This window comes from Solanum lycopersicum, chromosome 1 (assembly GCF_036512215.1).
Source record: "Solanum lycopersicum chromosome 1, SLM_r2.1".
In the NCBI taxonomy this organism is placed as follows: domain Eukaryota; kingdom Viridiplantae; phylum Streptophyta; class Magnoliopsida; order Solanales; family Solanaceae; genus Solanum; species Solanum lycopersicum.
In genome coordinates this window covers 7,818,910-7,845,378 of record NC_090800.1, presented here as the reverse complement: position 1 = coordinate 7,845,378, position 26,469 = coordinate 7,818,910, and the positions used below count along the sequence as shown (strand labels likewise).

At 32.5% G+C, this 26,469-nt stretch overlaps 1 long non-coding RNA gene across 1 annotated transcript; it reads right to left on the bottom strand.

The window, feature by feature from the left end:
* Positions 1 to 3,318: 3,318 nt before the first annotated feature.
* LOC109120441 (uncharacterized) lies at positions 3,319 to 24,585 on the bottom strand. Its single transcript, XR_002027884.3, has 4 exons — positions 23,208 to 24,585; positions 22,311 to 22,390; positions 3,901 to 4,021; positions 3,319 to 3,544 (listed from the first exon to the last, which is right to left on the bottom strand). It is a non-coding gene; the product is annotated as an uncharacterized lncRNA (long non-coding RNA).
* Positions 24,586 to 26,469: the final 1,884 nt, after the last annotated feature.

Below are 26,469 nucleotides of genomic sequence, written 5' to 3'. Positions count from 1 at the left end.
CTTTTCTATTTTTTAGTTTTGGTCGGATGATCTCTTTTGAACAGAAATCTGAAATTCAATAAAAAGACCACTTATCTCCGCTATTAGTTTATGAAAGGATAAGGGATATATATTTGCTGGCAGACAAGAATACAAGTGAAATATCTGATAATCAAGATTGTTATATCTTAATTCTTACCCAATTGAAAAAAATACAATCAACCTAGAAACACATAATACGAGAGACAAGATAGGCATAAATAAGAAAAAAGAGAGTCAAAACTAAACAAGAAACAAAAATCAAAGCATTCAAGTTCAATAAAGAGGAGTACATTGGGCACAAACTTAGTTGGTCTTATCCTCCTCGTTGTATCTTGTATTTGAAAGCTATGATTTTGATATCTTGTTAAGTTTTTGCTATATTTTGTTCTTGTTTATTACTATCTTGTCTCTCATCTTTATATTTTTCTAGGTTGACTGCATTTCGTTCGATTATGTAAGAATCCACATATAACGATTTTATTTATTAAATATTTCACTTGTATTCTTGATTGTCAACATGTATATATTTTTCCTTGTTTTTCTTAAATTAACAACAAAGGTAAGTTCTCCTTTTATTCAATTTCAAAAGTTTGTATAAAAGAGATCGCCCAACATAAACAAACAGAAAAGAAATTGATCGGGTTCGTAAATAAACATGTATGTCGTTGCATGGAGCTCTCTTCAACTCCACAATGTTATCGCATGGATCTCTCTTCAACTCCACTTTCCTTTTCCTTCTGACCTGAGTTATCAACACCTTTATGTGGATTGTCATCCTTCCCAACTTTCTAAGTTCATAGAGGTTTGACTCCATTGATTTCATTTATCATTTCCTTCTCGATTCGTTTGTTGACCTTTTTTGTAGGGATATAACCTGGTGGATGTAGTAGTTACTTTGATGGTGTCATTAGAGGTGTCTCGTCTGATATTTAAGCTTGCAACTCCCAACAACTGACTTTTTCCTCTTGTCCTCTTTGTATTCTCTTACCGCTTTCTAACCTTTTGTTTTCCAACTGAAGAGACAATAAAGATACTAGGATACTCATGCTCTTCTTCTTTAGGGAGTTCCTCCTCATATGTCGTCATATAGTTCCTAACCTTTTGGCTTTTTTCTTGGCCTCATGGGATATTTTGTAGTTCTATTTGTTTGTTTCTCCTAATTCATGTGTTTATTTCACCCATTTGATATCTTGTTCAGTTGGCTATGATTTCAAATGTAGAGATTTTGATTATCGGATGTTTCACTTGTATTTTTTATATCAATTCAAATCAAAATTCTCATAACCATGTAGACTTGAGTCTTTCATGTAGTGCACCCACAAGTCACCTATAATAATTTGAACTCCAAGCCAATATAAAAAGATAGAATCCTCCATACATCTCTGGTTCTCACCAAACCAAAATCAACCCTTTAGAAGAGTCGTTGATAAACCCTTTATAAGTATATGTCGAACCAAGGATTTATACGTGATGTCTCATTTCGTTACATTTCTTAAATTGTACCTTGACACAATTCTAAATTTTTTGAACTCTTCAATATACAAGATTTTCTTTTCATTTTTGTAACTCTGTTTACTAATGCTATCCTTTTTCCAAAAATTCATAACATTTTACATCATACTCTAAACCAAAAACTTCAAAATGAACACTTCATAAGGTCTTTTAAATTCTACAACTTAAACCATACAAAAGTCCTTTCAAATGCTCACTAATCGACATGATCAATCATTTGTTACCTTGCCAATTTATATTGTCGCACATATTTTTGACAAAACTGATTTTGCAACGACATGACAAATCTTTTAGGTGTTGAATAGAGAAGACTCGCTACCTAAAAAATAACAAGTGTGTTAGGACATCATTCTATACTAAACAAATAATTATTTAAAAAGGGTTATACACAATCAGAGATCAGGTTAGTGTTTACATTTATCTCAAAAGTAAGGTGTTAGACACCTTTCAAGGTCCATAAAAGTGGATCCCAACCGAATCTTATAAATTATGTGGTGATATATGATAAGAAAAAAGGCTACTATTTTACTAAGCTATGAATGTCTACACAATTACATTAAAGTTCCCCCTACTAGCCACAGAAAGTTAATGCAGATCGATAGATCCTTCGATCATCGAGTACGGTATCGACTTTCCACACTTATCATGACAATATCACGTATCTTTGGCGCTTATGGGTGCCTAACATACACATGCACCACCAGAGTCTTCGTAAGAACTCTAAGGAGAGGCCCACTTGGACACAAAGTAATAATGAGAGGCAGTTATATTAGTAGCAAATGCAAAAGGATGGGCAGTTGGTTGAACTGGTCAAATAGTTTAAAACATAAAACAAGTAAACATATTAAGCAAGAATACATTATTATCTAAATTAATACAAAACTAGGTGATTAGGTAATTGAATAAATTGAAATGTTTATTATTTAAGCGATAGGTACAAATAATGGCAACCAAAAGGGGCATCAATTAGTTAATTAAAGTAAACTATGTGATAAAGTAGGAAAAAGCCTAACATAACAAAGATAAATGATTATTAATTAACAAAAAACATTAAAATTATAACTATTTATTATTAAATAAATTAATCATGTGAGTCTAATAATTTTTAAAAAAATAAATATTCATAACAGGAAATAATTAGTAAAGAAAATAAATAAGTGAGCAGATAAAACTAACACCAAAGATATGAAAAATTGGAAAGGTGAAATTGTTAATAAATCTACCCTAAACAAAGATGAATCATAATTATAAAGGAAAATGATTTGTAAGCTTAAAAACAACTAATATTTTTAGCCAATCCACAAGAGATTATAAGGAGTCTTCAAATGTTTGTTTTTTTATAGGAAAAATATCACGATATTATTATTCACACTCTTCCATGGTCCACATTAGAATTATTTTTTATTTGAGATCAATCTTAGAACACAATAATAATATTTAAAGGATAGTTGAAAGATTCGATTTAAATACAAACACATAAATATACTTAGAAAAATCTTTGGTAAGCAAAACTCCAAACATTACATCAGCTTTGTTAAAAATTTGGAATTAAACCTCTCAATTCCTTTTATTTTCCCACAACTAGGTTAGAAAATAGTAATTTACCATATGTCAAATCAAAAGCAACATGTCCAATTCAAGTACTTAAAAAAGAGTTGGACTATAGCTTTTATAAGAAAAATGAAAACTACTTTAACAATTGAACATAAAAATTTGAAAAGAGAAACATGTAGCACATAATGTTTCCCCAACAATTGAACATAAAAATTTGAAAAGAGAAACGTGTAGCACATAATGTTTCCCCAACCCAAATAAGAGAAGCACTTATTCTTAATATTACAAGAAATGTAGTTCATAAGTTATTACAAACCCAAAAGTGAAATAGAAAAGACAATGAATTCGAGACGAGTAGGCTTGACTAGACGATCCTTGAAAACTCCCATGTCCCAGACAACTCTTCAATGCCCCCGATATCGAACTAATGCCCTGTTCACACAAAAGAATTGTACACCTACAAGCACACACAATAGCATAGAGAGGGAATCACTAATAAGCCCACTTCAATAATGGCCTTGTTAAGAACTACAAAATGTGAAGTACAGATTTCACACCAATCTTGGAAAATAGAGCATAACATATTTTCTGGAAAAGTAAGAAATACTCCTAGCTACCTCATTTAACAATTATTTGGTAAGTAAACTGAGAAGTGAACCCCAAAGGTATATGATGAAAATCATGATTTCAAACAAACAAGAAAAAGAGCAACAAGCTTTGAAGTTAAATTATGAGTAAATCCTATGAACATGTATTCTAATGCACAAAGTTTCTGAAAACTTATCAAAGTACATTAAATATAAAAGGACATACCTGTTTGCTTCTCCCGGAATGCTTACACATTTGAGTTTCCAAAACACACATTTGATGCGACAAGAGAATGAAAAATACAATTACCACATTAAGCATGAAGAGTACTTGGATAGAAACTAACCTGTTAGGAAGTAACAATCCAGAAAACACAACAAGATCCGAGCATCAGTAGACAATATTGGTACACAACCATCAACAAAGAACAAGAGAACAGAGAAAAGCTGATTCGGTTTATCAGTGTATCCAATAAAAGAAATGAACTCCGATGAAGAGGTTATAGTTATATTGTAATGGAGAATCAGGAGCATGAGAAAAAAATTCGTATTATATAGTAAGGAAGGCTGATCAGCCAATGGAATGAAAACGTTCCTCTAGATTAGCAGCATATTCGTAAAAAGCATAAAAAGAGAAACATAAAGATATATGCAATTTCCATAATCCTTTCGTCAAATAAAGTATGCTACTAACCACATCTTGACCGGCTAAGGAAGATGAAAATACCATAATTCAAATAAGCAATAACAATTAGACAAGTAGAAAGATCTCTAATTGCCCAATTTAGACATATGACTCTTGCGAATCAAATTTCAAGGGAGAGGAATTCTCAATGATCAAGTTAATTATTGAGAAATTGTAGATATGATGAAAGTTAACAACCAAATCACATAACGGAGTAAACATGATTAAAGTGTGAGTACATCTCGATTTGAAACAACTACGATGTATCAACAGTAAAAATTAAAATTAGCTGTAGCAACTTGTTAATCATAAATTATTAAGAGAGAAATTGTAGATATGATGAAAGTAGATAAGCAAATCACATTACGGAGTAAACATGATTATTAATTCTTATTACAACCAAAACAAGTTGAACAATATTTTATGGAACATGATTAAAGTGTGAGTACATGTCAATTTGAAACAACCTTGATGCATCAACAGTAAAAATTAAAATCAGCTTTAGCAACTTGTTAATCATAAAGTATTAATAGATTATACACAGCCTATTCAAATGTGGCTCAAACAATAATGATAGACATGGATTACAACCTCTAATAAAGATTTAAAATGAAAATAATAAAAATTCACAAAAGTAATCAGTGTATTAGGAATGAAATCACCGGTTAGTCGTTCTGGATTTCTCATTTTAGGTTTTGTCTTCTAATGAAGTTCTATGCTTGGATCTTCTACCGGAGAGAAGTGATAGAGATGCGATGGCTCACTGACCGCGCCGGCTAGATGGAGGTAGTGGGGCGTCAGATAAATGAAATTAGGGTAGGGTGATATATTTTAGGGAAAATGAAAAATATACCCAAAAGTATAATGAAGTTCGATGTATATTTATCATTTATTTATGAGAAAAATTAAAGTACCATGACATTAAAAATAGAAAATATAAAAGACGCCTTTCATCTCAATTAAAAATTAAACTAAAGGAAAAAATTTATTCAATTTATTTTCATTAGCACTATTCTCCAAATCTCTCAAACAAAAATCAAAAAGCATATCATCTCAATGGAAATCAAGAAATCAATTAAAATTCCCTTTTTAGTTCAAGTAAATTTATTATTGCTGAAAGGGGTTGGAAACAATATCGCCATTGATGGATAAAACGCCACGCTTAAAATGGGTCTACAATTGAATTGAAAATTTCAAATTCAAATTGATTTATTGTTAATGAAAGGGGTTGAGAAAATATTATTGCTATTGATAGACAAAGCTTCAACCTTTTAAAGTGGGTTGACAATCATAGAAAATTACACGCTCAAATCGATTTGTTATTGTTGAAAGGGATTTTCCAATAACCTAGATTCCTACACTAAATGAAGTTGATTTTTTTTTGTCAGCAAGAGTGTAGTTTTAGTGAACAAGTCTTCTTCTTTCTTGAATGATGAGTTCTTCATTCCATGGTTATGTGGGTTCAGAACAATAAAGGGATGGTTTTTTGAATAAAATGAAGAGTGGATTTTAACATCATCCATTTTGGTTTTGGGTGGATGGATTTTTTAATTTTTGGGTAAAGAATAAAGAAATAAAATTGGGCAAATAATTTAGATGAAGCCACATGTCCATCTGTTAGCTTCAAGGATATGCACAAGAATGATGGTAAGGATATATACAACCTTAAAATATAACAGAGGATATTCACATGTCATTTATGAAGTTCGAATATATTTGTCCTTTTTGCTAGCCTCTCAAAGATAAGATCATGAGATTTTATTTGAAGCTATAAAATCATCATCATCATATAACATAAGCAAAACTAGGCATAATATTAACCTAACTGACAATTAATCATTACCATAACAAAATTATCATCAACATTAAATGAATTTGAATTAATAGAACATTAATTAAAAAATATGAAGACGATAATTTATTTTCAGAGAGTAAAAAACAAAAAAAAAGTAAATATTTTATTTATGAGATTGAGTGATTATTCATGAAAGATATAGGATTGATGAATCTAATACCACAATTCTTGAGATTACTCTCAACTTTTTCTCCTTCAAAATAACTTATTCTCATAAGTACAAGAAGAAAATACTTTTTATTGATGTCGGATACTTTTATTAGGATCCAATTAAATTCGGATAGTCAAAAGTCCCAAGTTGAGGGTAAACCTCTCGAACAAAACCTATGCTCCAAACTCAAGTCCGACACTTCTGGTCACGAATAAAGAAATACTAACTTCTACTCAACCATAATCCTTTTTGGTAAAACAAAATAAATAAATCCAACATATTGTCAAATATTATAGAGAAAGTAAATTAAGTCATTGTACGTACCAACAAGAATTATGGTGGGATGTATATGGTCTATCCATCCTTAACCAGCGGTCTCGTGTTTGAGCCTTATATATGAAGTAAATTTTTTTAGAGATTGTTACTCAGGATCCAAATTAACTGGGAATTCAATATAATATATTGAAATAAAGTGAAAATGATATTAAGTACAATTTATAATTTATTCGAAGTTCCATTAGACCTCATTCATCTTGAAGAATGATAATTTTTATAATAATTATAATAAGTTATCATATTTAATATTTCATTGAGATGTGTTATATTTTGCCTTTCAATATGTTTTAAAAGAAACTTTATAAGAATATAAAAATATAGCATGAGGATATATAAAATTCTCATCTTACTAGTAAATTTTAAGTGTAATTTACTCCTGATTTTATTCAATACCATGCCATTTAATAATTCAATAATACAAAAATTTTATTTGAAATTATAAAATCATCATCATACACCACAACGAATATTAGGCATAAAAGTATTTAATTGACAATTAATCATCACCTTCAGATAAAACATTATTGTAATAAAATACTAAATAAATATAAATTAATAGCACAAAAAAGAAATAAAATAAATATAAAATCAATACTTTATGTGTAGAGAACAATAAACAAATAAAATTTAAAATTTTCATTAAGAAAATTTTTGGTTATTAACAAAATGATGGAGATTTGATGAGACTAATCTCATAATCTTTAATCTTACCCTCAATATAATTTTTTTCTAATATATGATTTTCATAAGTACAAGAAGGAAATATTTTTTTTACTTGGTTTCTAATATTCTTATTGTGACACAATGAAATTCGGATAATGGAAAGTTCCAAATTGAGGGCAAATCTCTTCTAACATAGATAACTCATACCTTGACACTTCTGGTCAAGGATGAAGTTATATTAATTTCTTTCTCCAGTGCAATGTTGTTGGTAGAACTCAAAAAAACTTATTCAATCATATTGTAGGATATACAAGAGAGTGTTAATTATTAGTGCCAACGACAATTGTGGAGGGACATATATGATTCATCAATCCTTAATCAGAGGTCTCGAGTTTGAGCCTTGGATATGAAAAATATTGTTAGAGTGTGTTCCTCTAAATTAGGATTAGTCGGAGATTAAATATGATATAATGAAAAACGAACAAAAAAATAATTTCAATATTCAATTTATTCTGAATTTCATTGGATCTCCTTTATTACGAAGTACCATAATTTCTATAACAATGAGTTATGATGTTTCATATTTCATGAGATATGGTTTTCTTTTATTACAATATATGTCATCAAAATAAATAGAATTTGCTTCTTTGTAGTGAATATTTTGGTTCTATCTCTTATCCTAATTTTGATTCAATACTATAGCATTTATAGGTTAAAAAATAAGAACAAAAGACTTTATTTGGATCTACAAAAATCATGATCATATAGCACAAAGAAAGATGGTAAAAAAGTTAATCTAAATTGCAAACAATCATTCCTTCAAAAATATATTTATCATTATTAACAATAAATGAATCTAAATTAATAGACAAAAATAACATACATAAGGATACCTTCTTTTTTTTTTGTAGAGAACATAAATGTTAAAATTTTAAAAATTGAAGTGATGGAACCGGTATATTCCACAAAGACAAGTCAACCTAAAACCTAACAATAACAAAGAAATGTGGAAAGTAAAATAATAATAGTAATAGAGTAGAAAATTTAGGTATTCTAAAATGACCCCCAAACCTAGTTGTCACATGGTAAGTGAGATTCTTCTTCTTTTTATTTTTTTGTTTTTAATTGTGGCCCACAACGAGATTGATATCTCCCCTATATCCACTTCAGAATTGCTACTAGAAGGGAAAATCTCTGTAAAGAAGAGAAGTTCTAATGAATGCTAGAAGGTAAGTCAATTCTTTTTGTATAGATCGAAAGTTCCATCGATTTAAGTGTAGGAGGAGTAAGGACTTTTAGCCTAGGAAGACAACGGTGCTAGAGAATCAGTGATTAGGGGAATAATGATTGTCGCAGGGAGGTAGAAGTCTAAGCTTCTTAGGCTTGGCACATGAACTCTTGTCTCACCCGCTGGAAGGAAGTGATGTGACCCTGGTAGGATGAATTGAATTAGCTATCTAATCTTATGTAATGCTTGCAAAGAAATCAGAAAAAAAGGCTTCTACCCCTTGGCGACTCGGAACAAATGGGAGGAAGTGAATCAGAAATGAACTTATATAAGATTGCTTATTCCAGTTCCTTCTACTCTTGAGAGGTGACATTTTCACGACGTTGGATAAATACCATTTGAAGTTAAGGATCTCACCTCCAACCTCTTCTTTAAAGTCATCAAAGAGTGGTTGGGTATCTTCCTTAAGGCTCATAAATCCTCTATCATATGATACATTCGGTAAGCAGCACCTCCCCAGCCACAACAACCCCCCATTCACGAGCCTTCTATACAAGAGCATACAGATGCACATATGTCTCTGAAAAAATTGGGAGTGGCTTCTTCAAAATTACAAGGAGGTTGTCGCGGTGATTCAAGAGATTCACGGGGAATTTCATACACACGTTCCAGGGGGATTTTCAAGTCAAGCGTCTCACAGAAATTCTGGAGGAGAGACACGCGGGCGGGGAGGGGTGAGGATGGAGGAAATCCTCCAAAGTATTAAAACAGAAAGACACCATAGACCCTACTTTCGGGAAGTCAGAACGGATTTCTAAAACTTACGTGGTTCTGGAGGTACGGAGGTGCAACTTCAAAAGGAATGGCAGGGGCGCCCATAACATCCTAGGAAATATTATGGTTCGAGGACTCAATGGTCAAAGGAAAGGTTAAGGTCTTGATTTCGGGACTAAGTCGTGTGACACGAGAGTGTCACCTGCAGTTCCTTTGAGAAGGGTGTTTAACTAATCACCCTACACAATAAAATTATTATAATGTGTGTATAGATCATATACTTTGAATTTATCATTTTAATTTAACTAGGTGTATGATATATGGTATGATCTGTATTAACACATAAAATGATAAATGAAATTATGTATTATAGTATATATCATATTATTACTATAATACATTCTCTTTTCTTGCAGGCAATCATAATTTGTTATTAGGTATTTTAAAGTTTTTGATAAATATGATTTTTTAGGTTTAAACTCTTTTCATAGTATGGCTCATCTGATATTGGGTATTTATATTCCACTTCTTCAGTGCGGATACGCTTTGAACAAGAAAAAGTATACGATACGAACGAGAAGAAAGAGAGTAAATTTGATAGATTTACCTACCAAAAGTGAGACAAAGGATGAGAAGGAATGGTTAAAAAAACTTCCTGGCTAAGAAAGATAAAAGTAGCAGAACAAGTGATAAGGGCATTAAAGAGATATGGTTAACATACTCTGCTTGGCAGCTGCTACCACTAAGACTGATTATGAACCTTAGATCAAGTATATGATAATATTTATTGTTAGGTATTAATTTTATATTTTGAGTATCACATGATATGAGTTATTAGGTAATTTACAGTATATGATAATATATTGTTCTAGGTATTCATTCTATATTGTATGTATCATATACTATGATAAATAATACTATTATCTAAATATTCTACAACATCATACCAAGATCCGCTAGATCTCCCGCACTCTAACATGATTCCTTAACCACCTACCCCTCCAACCGTAAAACAATATACACTACTACATATACAAAATGCTCTCTCTAAATAATAGATTAAATATAATTTTCATTTTTTAAGGATTCTTACCTCTCTCTAAAAGATGGATGATACACTATGTTCATTTTAAAGTTTCTACAGAATTTCTTATCAAACTCATTTTCTAAAAGATATAAGATATTGTAGTATACTACTAGTGAGAACTTAGGCTCTTATTCTTTTGACAAAACTAGGGAAGATCAAGTGTCTAATCAGATCAATCAAGCGATAGGGGCAGAGAATTTATTCGCTAGGACAAAGTTGTTGTCGTTTGAGGATTGGTAGAGGGCCCTTTTTCTTTTATAAGGGAAGAGATTGTAGTTGGGTACAAATAGGTCGGTGAAAAAGGGGTGGGAAATCATGTGGGTTGTATTGGTCATCTTTGAGTAGTCGAGTGACGATTGGTTGAGGGGACTTAGATCATATAGCTGCGTACAAAAAAAACAATTTAAGACGAGTAGGTAAGGCCGTAAAAGAATGTATACTACTACATATACAAAACTCTCTCTAAATGATAGATTAAATATAATTTTAATTTTTTAAGGATTCTTACTTCTCTCTAAAGGATGGATGATACACTATGTTCATTTTAAAGATTCTAGAGAATTTCTTTATCAAACTCATTTTCTAAAAGTTATAGAGATATTGTAGTATACTACTAGGGAGAACTTAGGCTCTTATTCTTTTGTCAAAAGTAGGGTAGAGCAAGTGTATGATCAGATCAATCAAGCGATAGGGGCAGGGAATTTATTCGCTAGGACAAAGTTGTTGCTGATTGAGGATTGGTAGAGGGACCTTTTGTTTTTATTTTTTAAGGGAAGAGATTGTAGTTGGGTACAACTAGGTCGGTGAAAGACGGGTAGGAAAGCATGTGGGATGTACTGGTCATCTTTGAGTTGTCAAGTGACGATTGGCTGAGGGGACTTAGTTCATGTAGCTGGGTACTAAAAATCTAGTTTAAGACGAGTAGGTTGGGCATTAGGCTAGTGACAGTGGGCATGTAAACGAGGACAGATCACATGGTTGACGATTTCTCCATCTCTTAAGAAAGGATGCGGAGGGGGGGAGGGGGTTTTCTTATAATAAAGGGGGTACTCTCTTCTCTGATGTGCTTTATATAATTGTGTCATATTCATTAAGGAGTGATGCAAAATAAAGAGGGCCTTGCGTACAAGGAAAGGACAATTTTTCAGTGCACTTAAATCTAGTGGATGGGGTTCCATATTCATGAAAACCAAGGGTTGACCATGTTATAGAACAAAGACAACCTATCTTAATAATAACAAGAAAGGTTTAAGGGTCTCTAACGCCTATAAATAGAAGCTTCTTTCTCTATTTGGTAAAACAAAGGGAGATGTGGATCCAGCTACCACTGAAAGACTCTCATATTATCAAAGAATGCTAAATGTTCAAAATGAAAGGCGTGAACGTCAACAAAAACTTTATGATTTTATAGAGACTGTGTCTACTGCTTTTTCGGAGCTGATGGAACAACGCATTCAAAAGATTCTTGACCAAATTTAAACCCTGGAAGGAGAGGGGAGGACCCTTTTCCCGAGACTGGGAAGACATTATTGCTAGGATGGCCTTCCGCAATGTGTCGGAAACAACTAAGAGTCCATCGATTCTTTGGAGTTTATGAAGGTTAAATAAGTGTGTATAGAAGCAAAGTACTGTGTTTATTCTTTCTCTTTGTTTAGCGGAGATCTACTCCTATGCTGAGTGTTTGTGTTGTGTTTGCATGTATCACTCGTACTCTTCATTGCTTTTGTTGCTCACTTTGTAATATTGTGTTTAGTGGTGTTGCTGGTGTACATGTGTGTAAGCTTCTTATTTGATGTATTTCCATGTAATTGATATTAATTTACAAAATCCATTTTTTTCTACTTTATTCTATTTCCTTGTTTTGTGCAGAAAAATTAATTATTTGAATTCTTTTTTGAAATCTCTTTTTTTTTCTTGTAAATTTATCACATATACAATCTCAAACTTCATCCAAGAGGGTGGAAGTTGTGTGTTTATAGGCTCTTTCCTATATCTTATAATAACATAAGCATAGAAGAAAGCTTTCATGCATTGCTATCATATCTTTAAAATCGACACTGAAGGAGTTAAGCATAGTGAAAAGAGTCGTTTCTTTTATGAAAGACGGCATAAATTTAGTATAGTTATCAAACACTTGATATTCTTTCTTATAGTAATTATCACCTTCTAAACAAAATAGGAGTGAGAACTCCCCCCCCCCCCCAAAAAAAAGAACAGAATAAATGAATGACCAAGCACTGAAAGGTGTATGTTAGTGAAACAAATAGCTCAATCCTAGCGGACAGGACAAGGCTTCCCTTCGATAAAGCCAGCCTGAGGGAATTGGATTGGTCATTCCAGCACCACTCGATTATATAGGGTTGGAGCCATCTCTCTAATAGACCTTTTGATGCGATGAGAAAATGGATAGTATTCATGTCTAGTCACAAGAAATAAAACTAAAGGTCTATCCCGATGAGTCATCTAGAAGTTTTGTCCTCTCCACTAGGACTGAGCTACTTGTTTCACTAACACACTCCTTTCGATGCTTGTTCACTCATTTATTCCGTTCTTTGGGGAAATCTCACTCCTATTTTGATTAGAAGGTGATCATTCCTTATGAGAAAGAAGATCAGGTGTGCGATAAATATACTAGCTTTATAGTCTCTTTTGTCAACGAAATGACTCTTTTCACTACGTTCAACTCCTTCGGTGGAGGTTTGAAGATATGACAGAAAAGGCGAAGCTTTCTTCTATGCTTATGCTATTATAGGATATAGGAGAGTGACTATATACACAGAACTTCCACCCTCTTGGATGTAGTTTGAGCTTGTATATATGAGAAATTTACTAGAGAAAGACCAGTCTTAAAAAAGAATTCAAAATAATTTTTCTGCACAAAACAGGAAAAGAGAATGAACTAGAAAAAAGCAGATTTTTTTCATTAATAGCAGTTACATGGAAATACATCAAATAATAATTTACCGACACATACACCATCCACTCAACTAAATACAACATAAAAAAGTGAGCAACTGAAGCATTGAAGTCTACCACTTATACATGCAAACACAACACATACACTTATCATAGGAGTAGAACTCCACTAAACAAAGAAAAAGAAGAACAAACTACTTTGCATCTATAGACACGTATTTAAACCTTCTTAAACTCCAAAGAGTCGGCTAACACTTAGTTGTTTCCGGCGTAGATGCGGAAGTTCATCCTAACAATAAGGTCTTCCCTATCTCGGGAAAATCTCCTTTTCTCTTTTTCCAGGGTTTGAATTTGGTTAAGGAGCTGTTGAATATGGTGTTCCACTAGGTCCGGAGAAAAAGCAGGCACATGCTCTAAAAGAGCATGAAACGTTTGCTGACATTTGCACCTTTCATTTTCAGCATTTAGAATTGTTTGATCAATTTGACAAAGTGTTTCACTGATAGCAGGATCCATATCTCCCTTTGCTTTGCCAAAAAGAGAAAGAAGCTTCTACTTACAGGTGTTGGAGGCCCTTAACCTGAATCTTCTACTTTAGTGGGTAACCTTTGTGTTGCTTAGAAAATTTTAAGTTGTCTAGAGTGATAGCTTAGTGGGTAGTGTAACATCTACTTAGGCTCATCAAGCAAAAGAGTTATTGCTTGTTGGTGAGATTAAAAACTTTTTCTCGCATTTGTGTAACCGATTTTCTTTGTCTTGTGAATATTAGTGAAACGGAAATAAAAATCATGTGAGACAGGTCGTGGTTTTACTCCCTTGACAAAGGAGGTTTCCACATAAAACTCCTCTGTTGTTAAACTGCTTTTAGTTTCTTCTATATCCTTATTTGTGTGTCAAGGGACCTGGTCCATTGACTGATAGTGGACGCAAAGATTCTAACGGATGGGATAAGTTATCTCATATATATGGTGGGATAAGCTATCCTGGATAATTAATCCCATGATAATTAATCATGTGATAACTTGTTCTCAACTAAATGATCCCTTAGGGAATAACTCCACAACTCCTTGATGTAATCTTTTACATTTTTTTTTGTTTTGGGTTCTCTACATGTAAAGTGTGTAGAGAATATTTCTTTATTTTTTGCTATTAATTTATAACAATTTTTTACGGAGATTATTGTTCGTCAATTAGATTATTTTTATTCTCGATTTTCATTGTGGTGTATGATGATGATTTTCTATATTCAAATGAAAATATTGTGTTTTTAAATTACTAAATAGAATGGCATTGAATCAAAATTGGGGAATGAAATTTCAATAGAAATAAACAGAAAGATGTGAATTCCATATATTTTGATGACATATTCATATTTTCTTTTAAAACTTCTTTTAAACACACATTGAAAGGTAAAAAAACAACGCATCTCAGTGAAATATTAAACGTGACAACTTATTATTATAGAAATTACCATTGTTTCAGATAGAAAGAGTTACAATAGAAGTTGAAATAAATTGTAAACTGTAATTAATATTAGTTTCACTCGATTACAATATATCATATTAAATCCCCGGTTAATATGAATTTCAAGGGATACTTTATAACAAGATTTTCTTCATATCCAAGGCTCAAATTGAGAATTCTGGTTAAGGATGGATGGATCATTTACATCCCACCATATATTTTGTTGATACTAATAATGTTTTCATTTACTTTCTCTTGAATATTTGGTAATATGTTGGATTTATTTATTGTGTTCTACCAACAAAGATTGTTGTTGACTAGAATTACTATTCTTTGATCCTTAACCAGAAGTGTCAAGTTCAAGTCTTGGCCATGACTTACATTGGTTAGAAAGAGGTTCACCCTCAGTTTGAGACTTTTCGGTATCCGAGTCTAATTGAGTCCCAATGTATATATCAATCGCCATATAAAAAATATTTTCTTCTTATACTTATCATAAGTCATTTTGCAAAAGAAATCGAGGGTGAACTCAAAGATTATGAAATTAGAATCATCAATCTTATATCTTTTAGTGAATAACCCATCAATCTCCATAAAAATATTTACTTTTTTTTCTTTTTTGTGTTATCTTCATATAAACTATTGTCTTCATTATTCTTTTTTTGTGCTATTAATTTAGATTCATTTAAAGTTGATAACAATATAATCATTTTGATGGAAATGATTGTTTGTCAGTTAGATTAATTTTATGTCTAGTTTTTCTTATGGTATATTTTGATAATTTTTATAGCTTCAAAATAAATTTTGTATTCCTAAATTATTAATTAACATGGTACACAATCGAACAATCGGGAAGCCTACATATCTGGAGACAGGTGGAGATATAAGACTTGCGACTAGAACGAAATATTAGTTTTTCAAATAAAAAAGGCACAGCGGAAGAAAAAAGTTAGTGTGGATAAATCTAAGCTATTTTTCTTTCTTTCTTATGCTCGACATTATTTGAATCATATATCATGGATACTTAAATCAATATTACTTGTCAAATTATTTTGCAATTCTTATAGAATGGACTATTTATTGAGAGAGATTGAATTAGCTAAGACAACAAATTTCAATCACCGAATGATTATATAACAAAGAAGAGATCTAAGTAAGCACACAGAAACAAAGATAGACATGACAAAACTTGATTAGCTAATATCATTTGCTCTAAAGTAAAATTAATATACAAAATCATGCATATTGTCATCATGCTTATGAAGGAGAAAATAGAAAATCTTAAACATGCTTCCTACAAATAAAATACCTAAGTGCATTCTCTTCACACTTATAAACCAAATCAAAGGTGATTCAAATGTGTTGGAGGCCAGTAGATAATGAATATGTGAAATGTAATACAGATGGTACATCTAGATAAAATCCTGACAGGGATCATTGGAATTTCGTATGAGGAATATAAATGGTAATATATTTGCTGATAAGGTGAGAGAAATAAGTATATTACAATGCACAACACTCATACAAAAATTATGACTAAACTAAGGCAATGATATATATAGAGGAGAACTAATATCGACTGGTAATAATTGAGATTGACTCATTACTGTTAAGAAATTTTATTATGAAAATTTGGGAAATGGGAGGTCTCCTGGCCGATATTTGACGTAGTAGATGAGATATTAACGAGGATGTATGACAAAAATATCAGAATAACTCATAATATAAAGGAAGGCAATTGATAGGCTAATCATCTCCGAATACAATACTTGATGAAGGAGGAGAAAATATAGTTTTTCTTTGATCTAAGAGTATAGAAGGAGAATAATTAATAATGATAAGCTAAATTTTCCTTACTTAAGAATCAGGTTATACAAGAGATGAGAAGTTGAGATGAAAAATGGACAGTATTTACTACTTATAATGATAAAATCCCATGATGCAAGAAAAACATGATAAACAAAACTTGTAACTAACCTAGTTTCTTTGATTTTAAGTAGACAATCATGGAGGAAAAAAAATAACAACACGAATTTGGATATATATAAAATACTACATAAACAAATTTGGTGTAATGTTTCTTGAATTGTCTTAGTCAAAAACCTATTAATTGAAGTACTTCAATATATATGAATCATACAAATGATGCACTAAACTACAAACATACAAGAACTCAAGAATCAAAATGCAAATCCATATACGATAGACATACACGAGCCACTACAGGAATCTAATAAGCAACACAATATGCAGCTCAAATCCAAGACCAATTTTAATTTTATACTTTTAGGATTGGTTGATGTGCAATATGTGGCATTTTTACCTTAGGATGCTACTTTTATTGTACAAAAATCTATGTTTTCAAGTGAAGAATTTTTTAAAAAAGTAAATCATTATTTTAATTGTAGGCCACATAGTTTAAGAAAAGATGACAAAAAATCACTAATCAAGCGTCACGAAGACAACATGGAGGACGAATCATAACTAAAGGCATGAAAAAATGCAAATAGAGGAATTAACAGCTAATCAATACCAAGAAAAATATTAGGAGTCTAGATCGACTTCAAAATAGAAAATCTCAAAGGAAACCTCCAGATGAAACTCTCCACATCCAAATACTTTGAACAAATATAACTCTAAAGAATATTAAAGAACAATTTTTGAAATGTGGTCGATAATTCAAAGGGAACAATAAACACATTAATCATAAGAAGTAGAATAATAGAATTGCAACAAAAAATTATCTCAAAATAGCAAGAAAAGTGAGAAAATATATACATGTTGGCAGTCAAGAATACAGGTGAAACATTTGAAAAATCAAGATTGTTATATCTGAATTTTGAGCTAACTGAACGAAACACAATCAACCTGGATATGGACGTATAATGATGAGAGACATTATAGGCATAAACGAGAGAAAAAAAAGCGAAAAAACTCAACAAGGTATTAAAATCAAAGCTTTCAAATTCAAGACACAAAGAAGAATTTCCACTTTAAATTTGAGGGTACTAGAGGCTAGGAATTTCTATATAAGGAAGGGAAAGACCAATCGACTTCGTGAAACTCGGAAGGTCTCATGGCTAATAATTAAAGTGGTGGAAGAGATATGCATGAGGATGAGTAACAGATATATTAGAACAACTCATATTATAAAGACATCTGATATGCTATTCATCTCAAAAATACAACTCTAGATGAAAGAGAAGTAAATACATAGACTTTATTTGATTTAGGAGTATAGGGAAAGAGACTAATTAATATTAAAAAGCTAAATTGGCTTACTTAATTATCAGATCATGCAAGCGATGAAAAGTTAGGGGTGAAAAATAGAGGGAGTTCAATACTTATCATGAACAAATCCCCTGATGAGAAGAGAACATAATAACCAAAACTTTTAACTAATCTAGTATCTTTGATTGCACGGAAAAGACAAATAACAACACAAATTTGGAAAAACAGAGAATGGTACATAAGCAAATTTGAAGTAATCTTCTTGGATAGGCTTAGTCAAAAACCTCTTAATTGAACAACTATACAAATGATGCATCCAACTACATAATAATGCACCATATCATAATTGAAGAACCAAAACAAAATACCAATATAAGAGAAAATACATAATAACAAGCAAAGAAAAATAAGTAGAAGCTACAAGAACCAAATAAGCAATAATATGCAGATGAAATCCAAGACCTAATTCCAATTTTACACTATTAGGAACTGTTGATGTGCAATGTATTGTAGTTTCACCTCAAGATCCTATATCTATTGTACAATGATCGATTATTTTAAGTGCAAATTTAAAGGAAATGAAAACATCATTCTCATTGTGGGTCACACAGTTTTAAAATAAAAAAAGAAGAGAAATCTCATTCAAAAAGAATCGCAAAGAGATAAACAAAGGAGACGAATCAAAGCTAAAGACACGGAAAAATATGAATAAAGGAATGAATTGCTAAACAGAATAAAAAATAGGAGGCTAATATTGGTACTGAACGACTAAGCCTTGTAAGCTATAGTTAGTTCATTTTAGTTAAGATAACGCAGCAGTCATTATTTATTTATATTACGTTATTAGTGTTTGTTTAGGAGTTCTCTCTGTAATTCTATTTAATACTCGTTTGAGTTCATTAATAAAGTATCTTCTTTCAGCACTTACTCAGTTTTTATATGGTATTAGAGCTCTATAAGCTCTAACAAGAACGATTAATTTATTTTTGGAGTATGATTTGAGCCATGGATAGCATAAACAATCAAAAATCCGTAAGGAGTTGTAATTAGGTGATTTTCCCTTTCTCATCATTGTCACCAGTGCTTTGACCCAAATGTTGGTAAGGTCTATTTGTCCCGAGATGTGTGATTTATTGAGAGTGTTTTTTCCATTTAAAACTCTATACTCTAATATTGCCGTAAAATCATCTCATCTAGAATAGGAAAATACCACAATTTTAAATCCTTCAGACCTCACCACATTTTCTGTCGTTATTGGTCTTCCTCATCCCTTAAACATAGACACGCACACACCTGTGGACTACCGATCAATACCTTCTACTTACCCAAGAGAGTTATAGGACAACTCAAGATCTCAATCCTACACCAAAAGTGAATCAGCGGTGGAAGCAACTTCACCTCCTGCAATGTCAACGTCTCCAGATAAATTTTTATCTCCCTCAACTTCTACAATTCCCACTCTCCTGGAACTGTCTTCTCCCTGTACTGCCCAAAACACTACACCGCCATACCTCCCTCCATGTTCACCAACCCACATACCACTGAACACAGATAGCAGCCCGCGTCCCCTCCTTGTTTATCAATGCAGAAACACCATTCCACCAACAGCCATGGACCCTCGACCAGTATGCCCTATCTATGAGTCAGATATTGCTCTTTTCCTGCCTCATTGTCTGTCTCCCCCTACATGTGCTGTCACGCGATCCCAAAACAACATCACTAAACCCTAACAAATTGTTGATTGCCTGGCCAAACCAAACCCCATCATCACACCTATTACTGCCAAACAAGCTCAAAAACATCCCCACTGGTGAGATGCAATGAAACATGAACTTGATGGTTTAATTAAAAACCAGACATGGGAACTTATTCCTCCAGACCTAACCAAAAATATTGTCTCTTGCAAGTGGCTTTTCGGGATAAAAAGGAAAGCAGGTGGGTCTGTTGATAGATATAAAGCACGGCTAGTTGCAAGAGGATTCACTTAGAGACAGGGCATTGACTTCCACGCGACCTTCATCCCAGTTGTCAAGCCTACCATAGTCCGGATTATCCTCTCTGTGGCACTTTGAAATAATTTGCATCTCCTTCAACTTGATGTTAACAATGCTTTCTTCCACGGGACCTGGAAAAAGAGGTGTACATGGAACAACCTCTAGGATTCCTTAATGATGACAAACCAACTCATATATGTCGACTGCGCAAGGCAATCTATGGATTGAAACAAGCCGATATGATTTTGTTAAGATGAAATCAGATGTTTCGCTACTCGTCAGACAAGGTCTAGGTGATACAGTGTTTGTCCTTTTCTATGTCGATGATATTATTTTCACTGGCAGCAACATTTTCAGTGTCGATCAGGTTATTGCTTCACTTTTTTCTCAATTCTCTATTAAGGATTTGGGAAATCTTCACTACTTTCTGGGTGTTGAAGTTATATGCAGCTCTGACGGATTAATTCTCACCCAAATGAATTATGTGAACGAGATTTTGAATGATGAACTAATGACCGATTGCAAAAAGTGTCCACACACCAATGAGTGCATCTGAGCTACTCACATTGTTTGATGCCACTCACCTGACTGATGCAACACGGTATCGTAGAGTCTTAGGCAGGCTCCAATGCTTGTCTTTTTCTAGATCAGACATCGCCTATGCAGTGAATAAGTTATCCTAATTTATGAAAGCACCATCATAACTTCATTGAAAAGCTGTGAAGCGTGTTCTCCGTTACTTGCGTGGAACCATCCAGTTGGGCCTCCGTGTAACCTCCATTGAGGACTTCAATCTGCATGTATACTCTGATGCAAATTGGGGGATATCTTTGACAGGGTTTCCACATCTGGGTATATCCTGTTCCTTGGTACAAATCTGATTAGTTGGTCCTCGAAGAAGAAAAATATTGTCTCTCGATCCTCCACTAAATCTAAGTATAGGGCAGTGGATAATGCTTTTTCAGAAACCTTGTGGGTGACCAATCTTCTAACTGAGCTGCGTTTTCCAGTGCACCAGTTGCCTACCATTTACTGTGACAATCTTGGAGCCACATTCCTGAGCAAAAATCCTGTCTTTCATAGTCGTGTGAAGCATGTTGCAATTGATTTTGACTTTGTTCGCAACCATGTAGAAATAACGAAGTTAATGTTGTTCATGTCCATGGTGCCGATCAAATCGTTGACACTCTCACCAATGCACTACCTAAACCTACTTTCAAGCAAAATATAATCAAGTTAGGCTTAATAACCCATCGTCTAACTTGAGGGGGCGTATTGGCACTGAACAACTCAGCCTTGTTAGCTACTTTTAGTTCAATTTAGTTTGGATATTGCAGCAGTCATTATTTATTTATATTACGTTATTAGTTTGTTTAGTGGCCTTCTTATTCTCTCTGTATTTCTATTTAATACTCGTTCGAGTTCATTAATAAAGTATCTTCTTTTAGCACTTACTCAGTGTTTATAGCTTAATGAGCTACAAAATAGGAAATCTCAAATGGAACGTCTAGACAAAACTCTCCAGATCATAAATCTTTTCAGCAGATCTAACTGTAAAGCATCCAAAAGAAAAGCTTGAAAATAAGATCGAGAATCAGTGCAATAAAAATATGAATCCGAAGTAACGGACAAATAGAAGTGCAATAAGAATACCCCCAAAGGTCAAGATATGAAAAGTTCGGGCGAAAATGGAAGGAGTTCAATTCTTATTATGCACAAATTCCCTGATGGGAGGAAAATATGATTAACACAACTTTATTGCAAGTAGACATTCGTGGAACACATAAAACAATACTAATTTGTATTCATATAGAATAGTAAATATAGCGTAATCTTTCTGAATTGTCTTAGCCAAAAACCTATTATTTGAGTTGGTTCAATAGATATAAATCATACAAATGATGCACCCAACTACATAAAAAACACAACCATACAAGAATTCAAGAATAAAAATGCAGAAATCAATACAACAAATAATGCATAATAACAAGTAAAGAGAAATAAGAAGCAGCTAGAAAAAAACAAATAAGTAATGCAACATGCAGATCAAATGAAACATTAATTTCAATTTTATACTACTAAAGTTGGTTGATGTGAAAAATACGGTATTTTCACCTCAGGATGCTACTTCTATTATACAAACATTAATATATTTAAGTGAAAAATTAAACAAAAGAAAAACATCATTCTCATTTTGGATCAAATAATTTCGGACCAAAAAGATAAATAAAATAAGCGAAAAGCTTACTTACCAAAAATTATAGAGAGAACAACATTAGCAAAGAATCAAAGCAGCTAGGGGAAAATCTGAGTAGAGGAATTAATTGCTAACCTGAATGAAGAAAAAATAGAAGGAAACTAGATTAGCTTCACAATAAAAAATCTCAAATGGAACCTCTAGACGAAACTCTCAAAATTCCAAATATTTCCAACATATCTAACTCTAAAACATACTAAAGAAAAGTTTGAGAATAGGATTGTCAATCAAAAGGTTGTAACAAACACATGACACAAGAGAAACGGACAAATCGAACTGCAACAACAAAATACCCCAAAAGGTCCAAAGATGAAAAATTGGGTTGAAAAATGGAGGGAGTACAATACTTTATGAAAAAATCTCATGATGGGAGGAGAACATGATAAACAAAACTCTTAACTAATCTTTTTTCTTTGGTTACAAGTATACATTCATGAAAGACAAAAAACAACAACAAAAACTTGGATACATCTACAATAACATAACCAAATTTGGAGTAATGTTTCTTGAATTGGATTATTCAAAAACCTATTAATTGAATAGGTTCAATACATATGAATCATACAAATGAAAAAAACAACCATACAAGAACTCAAGAATCAAAATTCAAACACCATTACAACAAATATTACATAATAACAAGCAAAGAGAAATAAGAAGCAACTGCAAGAACGAATTAAGCAATGCAACATGCAGATCAAATCAAGTCCTAATTTCAATTTTACACAGTTAGATCGGTTGACGTGCAATGTATAATATTTTCACCTTAGGATGCTAATTCTATTGTATTGGTCCTTTTAAATGCAAAGAAAAAAGAAAGGAAAAGATCATTCTCAATGCAGGTCACATAGTTTCAAATGAAAAAATAAAACGAAAATAGAAGTTCTCTTACCAAGCATCCCATAGAGAACATCATCGGAAATGAATCATAGATGGCACGGAAAAATGAGAATAGAGGACTTAATTGCTAACCAGTATCAAGAAAAAAAATAGAAAGATTTTAGATTGGCTTCAGAATAGGAAATCTAAAATAGAACCTCTAAATGAAACTCTCCATTCCCAAATGTTTTTAACAAATCCATTCTAAAGCAACCTAAAGAAGAGATTGAAAATGAGATCAGGAATCAATGTGGGGAAATAAACATAACAATTAGAAGAAACAAACAAATAGAACTGCAACAAAAAAATACCCCAAAAAAGGTTAAGAGTTGCAAGGAAAATGTGAATAGAGAAATGAAGTGTGAAGCAAAATCAAGAAAAAAAAATGGGGCTAGATCTACTCCAGAATAGGAAATCTCAAATGGAACCTTTAGACGAAACTCTCTAGATCCCAAATATTTTCAAAAAAAATCCAACACTAAAGCATCCTCAAGAATTTTTTGAAAATTGAGATCGAGAATCAATCGCAAAGCAAAATCAAGAAAAAAATGGGGCAAGATCAATTCCAGAAGAGGAAATCTCAAATGAAACCTATTGACGAAACTCTATAGATTCCAAATATTTTCAACAAATCCAAGTCTAAACCATCCTTTAAAAAAATTAGAAAATTGCGATCGAAAATCAAAAAGGTGCAATAAACACATGAAACAAAAGAAACAAAAACATAGCACTGCAACAACAAAATACCCCAAAAGGTTAAGAAAGAAGTCAAAAGATTGGCATGCCTGCCTTGTGCGTTGGGCCCATAAGGTTAGCGATGCAAATGAAGTTGGATCAAAAACCTAAATAGGTCAAAAAAGTTATGCCCAACCATACTTAATTCAAGGGTTGGATTGGGCTAACTTAATAGGCCAACCCCATTTTGACAGTTCCAGGCATTATAGCATGACAGATGAGGATGAACTCTACAAAGAAGAGAATTATCATCTTGGTATATGCATTGTCTCTTCATCTAGAAAACAAGTTAGAAAGCGATAAAAGTATCCAAAGAGGACACGGGAGAAAAATGTCACCTATAGGGATTTGCAAGCTCAAATACCAGACAAGGCACTTCTATCAACACCACCAAAGTAACCACTACATCCACAATATTGAATTCCTAAAAAAAAGGTCAGCAGACAAATCGCGAAGGGAATGTTAGCTAAAATTTAATGGAGACGTACCTCAATGAGCTGACAAAAATGATAATGATTACGGTCCAAATGAAGGTGTTGATAACCTACATCATAAGGAAAAGGAAAGTGGAGTTGAAGAGAGCTCCCTGCGACGACATTGTGGAGAAAATGAAAGAGCTCAATTAGGAAACCCTAATACTTAGATTCTGACAATAGAGGCGGGCAAGTTCATCATGAGTTGAGCCATTTTCTTTTATATATTTTTTTCGTTTTAATCGGACAACCTCTTTTGCATAAACTTTTGAAATTCAATAAAAGAGCACTTAGATACTCTATTATTTAATAAAAGGTGGGGGGATATATATTTGTCGGCAGTCAAGAATAAAAGTGAAATATTTTATAATCAAGATTGTTATATCTGAATTCTTAGTCAACTGAACAAAATAAAGTCAACCTAGAAAGTGAATCAAGACGAGAGACAAGATAGGCATAAATAAGAAAAAAAAAAGCAAAAAATAAACAAGAAGCAACAATCAAATATTTCTAGTTCAATAAAGTAGAGGACATAGATCAGAAACTTAGTTGGTCATATCCTCCTCGTTTTATCTTGAATTTGAAAGCTTCGATTTAGATATCTTGCTAATTTCTTGCAATCGTTTTTCTTGACTTATGCAAACTTGTATATCATCTTTATACATTTCTCATCTTTGTTTGTTTCTAGGTCGACTGCATTTTGTTCGATGAGCTAAGAATCAAGATATAATGATTTTGATTATCGAATATTTCACTTGTATCTTGACTATCAGCACGTATATCTTTTTCCTTTTTTTCTTAAACTAACATCGAAGCGAAGGGCTCCTTTTATTCAATTTCAAAAGTAACTAAAAAGAGATCGTTTGACCCAAAACAAACCAACATAAAAGAAATTGACCAGATTTGTAAAGGAACTTGCCTATCTTTATTATCACACCTTAAGAATTAGAGTTTCCTATTTGAGATCCTTCATTTTCTCCATAATGTCATCGCATGGAGCTCTCTTCAAATGCACTTTTCTTTTCCTTGTAATTAGAGTCATCAACACCTTCATTTGAATTGTCATCCTTACCACCTTTCTAAGTTCACAGAGATGCGTCTCCATTGAGTTCAGCTTCCATTTCCTTCTCGCTTTGTTTGTTGACCTTTTTTTAGGGATATAACCTGGTGGATGCGATAGTTACTTTGGTGGTGTCATTAGAGGTGTCTCATCTGGTATTTAAGTTTGCAACTCCCAATAAGTGACAGTTTCTCTCTTGTCCTCTTTGTTTCCTTTTACCGCTTTCTAACTTTTTGTTTTCCAATAGACAATGGAGATACTAGGATGTTCATGCTCTTCTTCTTTGGGGATTTCATCCTCATATGTCGTCATATAGTTCCCAATCTTTTGACCTTTTTCTTTGCCTTTTGGGTATTTTGCAGTTCTATTTGTCTGTTTCTTCTGATTCATGTGTTTATTTCACCCTTTTGATATCTTGTGAGTTTTTGCTCCCTTTTTTTCTTGTTTATGTTTAATGTATCTCTCATCTTTATACGTCCATTTCCAAGTTGACTACATTTTGTTGAGTTGGCTAAGAATTCAAATATGGTGATTTTGATTATCAGATGTTTCACTTGTATTTTTGACATCAATTGAACTCAAAATTCTCAATAGACATGTAGGCTTAAGTCTTTCATGTAGTGCGCCCATAAATCACCAATCATAATTCGAACAATCCAATCCAATAAAAAAACACAAAATCCTCCATATATCTCTATTTGTCACCAAACCAAAGTCAACTCTTTGGAAGAGTCGCTTATAAAACCTTTATAAGTATGTGTCGAACCCAGGATTTATACGTAATGTCTCATTTCCTTACATATCTTGAGTTGTACCTTGACATAATTCTAAATATTTTGAACTCTTCAATATACAACAAGATTATTGTTGCTTCTACTAACTTGTTTACCAATGCTATTCATTTTCCAAAAATTCATAAAATTTTACCCTATACTTTTAACCAAAAACATCAAGTGAAACACTTCATTAGGTCTTTGAAATTCTACAACTCAAACCATACAAAAGTC